General features: G+C 50.9%; 2 protein-coding genes across 3 annotated transcripts in view; both read right to left on the bottom strand.

Annotated features, from left to right (window-relative positions):
* Positions 1–814, bottom strand: part of LOC121929079 (zinc finger protein 239-like) — a gene marked incomplete at its 3' end in the record, with an annotated part of 257,852 nt that extends 257,038 nt beyond the window's left edge. The window contains exon 1 of the mRNA XM_042464393.1: positions 780–814. The remainder of the gene's footprint in view (positions 1–779) is intronic.
* FBXL7 (F-box and leucine rich repeat protein 7) overlaps positions 1–2,804 on the bottom strand; it is a 230,700-nt gene that overhangs the window by 181,118 nt on the left and 46,778 nt on the right. The gene's annotated exons all lie outside the window — the stretch shown is intronic.

Genomic DNA, 2,804 nt, shown 5'->3' with positions numbered 1-2,804 from the left:
TTTGGCAAGAAGTGAGACAGAGACTGGGGCCCTTGGCCTTTTCCCGGGCCTTTTGGGGGATGATGGGATAGGCCACCCCTCCCACAAAAAGACCTCCGACATTTAGGCCTCCCTTCCCCTCTTTTCCTCGTGGACGGAGACAAAGGCAGGCTTTGAAGGAGAGAAGCCGGGCCAGACTTAAGGAGAAAGTGGCTTTTGAGTCAAGGGGAGGGAGGGAGGGGGCTGAATGGGGAGAGAAGGCGAGGTTTGGGGGCTCCATCCCCACAGTCCCCAGAGAAGGGAGGGGGCCTCCTCTGATGTGTTCCCCAGAATCCCTGGTTTAGAATGGCTCCAAAGAGGGGATTCTGGGTGTTGCCTCATCCCTGAAAGGAGGCATTGCTCTTCCACTCAGGACTCCTTCCCTCTTGGCTGCATCCCCCAGAATCCCCTGGTCAGAATGGCTCCAAAGAGGGGATTCTGGGTGTTGCCATCATCCCTGAAGAGGAGGCATTGCTCTCCACTCAGGGCTTCTTCCTCTCGGACTGCATCCCCCAGAATCCCCTGGTCAGAATGGCTCCAAAGAGGGGATCTGGATGTTGCCTTCATCCCTGAAGAGGAGGCATTGCTCTTCCACTCAGGACTCCTTTCTCTGTGGACTGCATCCCCCAGAATCCCCTGGTCCAGAATGGCTCAAAGAGGGGATTCTGGGTGTTTGCTTCATCCTTAAGAAGTGGCATGCGCTTATGCCCACCAGGACTCCTTCCTCTTGGACGGCATCCCCAGAATCCCCAGAGACTCACCTTCTTCCTCCCCTTCGGAGCACTGGAAGCAGAGCCCCCTCCCACGCTTGGATCAAGGAGGAGCAAAGGGGCGGAGCCAGAGCGCCCAGGCCCTACTTCCGCCAGGCCCTAAAATGGCGGCCAACCATAGAGAGGACTGGAGCCTCTGATGGAAGGGCGCCTGCAATGGCTATACTGTATATGTGTGTGTATATACACACACACGCAAACTCTGCCTTGTGCTTTATACACTTTATTCTATGCTTAGTCTATATGCATATATGTATGTGTGTGAATATATATATATATATATATACACAAACAGACACATAAACACACCCACAAGCTCTGCCTTTGTACTTGATACACTCTATTCTATCTTTATTATACATAAATGCACACACAAACCTACACATAAAGCCTATAGAAGTAAAGAGAGCCCCAGCGTCTATGGGTTTTCCTGGCTTAGAGAGCAGAGGGAAAACTAACCTTGGGCCACTGCAGTTTTTCCCAGAATCCCCTCCTCCTCCTCCTCCTCCACAACCATGGCATAGCTGCTGCAGGGGATTCTGGGGGGAAACTGCAGTGGTCCAATAAAACCCAAGGTTTTTAAAGCCCTCAAGCGACAAGCTTGTTTCTAGTTATTTTCAGTTACTGATTTAAAGTCTTATAATAAATAATACGCTGTCCGGATTTCACGGAATCGTAGAGTTGGAAGAGACCCCAAGAAGGGCCCTGACCCAGTCCAAGCCCCTGCTTCTGCCATGCAGGAACTCTCCATCAAGGCAGCCCTATTTGGAGAGATGGCCATCCAGCCTCCGCTTAAAGACAGCCTCCAAAGAAGGAGACTCCACCAATCTCCAAGGCAATCTCTTCCAGTGTCATACAGCCTTTGCTCACAAGAAGTTCCTCCTAAAGGTGTTGAGGGAATTTCTTTTCCTGGAGCTTGCATCCACCGACACATGAGCTGGACTTTTACATTTGCACCTGGTTCTCTGGAAGGTATGTATTCCTTCATGGCAGAAGAAGGGGCTGGACTGGATGGACCTTGGGGTTCCCTTCCATCTCTAGGACCCTATGTATTCCTGTAAGGCAGAAGAAGGGGATGGACTTGTTGGCCCTTGGGATTCCCTTCCATCTGTAGGACCCTATGTATTCCTGCATGACAGAAGAAGGGGATGGTCTGGATGGCCCTTGTGATTCCCTTCCATCTCTAGGATCATATGTGTTCCTTCAGGGCAGAAGAAGGGGAAGGACTTGGTGGCCCTGAGGATTCCCTTCCATCTCTAGGATTGTTATGTATTCCTGCATGGCAGAAGAATGGATGACCCTTGGGGATCCCTTCCATCTCTAGGACCGTATGTATTCCAGTGCATGGCAGAAGAAGGGGGTGGACTGGATGGCCTTCAGATTCCTTCCATGTCTATGACCCTATGTGTTACTTCATGTCAGAAGAAGAGGCAGGACTGGATGGCCTTGGGGTTCCTTTCCATCTCTAGGATCCTATGTATTCCTCCATGGCAGAGGAAGAGGATGGACTTGGTGGCCCTTGGGATTTCCTTCCATTTCTAGAACCCTATGAATTCCTGGATGGCAGTAGAAGGGAATGGACTGGATAGCCCTGGGGATTCCCTTCCATCTACAGGACCCTAGGTATTCCTGCATAGCAGAAGAATGGGATGGACTTGGTGGCCCTTGGGATTCCCTTCCTTTTACGTGATCCTTTGTGTTTCTTCAGAGCAGAAGAAGGGGATGGACTTGGTGACCCTTGGGATTCCCTTCCATCTCTAGGATCCTATGTATTCCTGCATGGCAGAAGAAGGGAATGGACTGGATGGCCCTTGGGATTCCCTTCCACCTACAGAACCATATGTATTCCTACATGGCAGAAGAAGAGGATGGACTTGATGGCCCTTGGTGTTCCTTTCCATCTCTAGGATTTCTTCATGGTGTAAGAAGGGGCTGGACTGAATGTCCTGGGGATCCCTTCCATCTCTAGGATCCTATGTATTCCTTTTTGGCAGAAGAAGGGGCTGGACTGGATGG

The sequence above is a fragment of the Sceloporus undulatus genome, chromosome 4 (assembly GCF_019175285.1).
Source record: "Sceloporus undulatus isolate JIND9_A2432 ecotype Alabama chromosome 4, SceUnd_v1.1, whole genome shotgun sequence".
Lineage (NCBI taxonomy): Eukaryota > Metazoa > Chordata > Lepidosauria > Squamata > Phrynosomatidae > Sceloporus > Sceloporus undulatus.
This window is presented reverse-complemented; position numbering and strand designations above follow the sequence as displayed.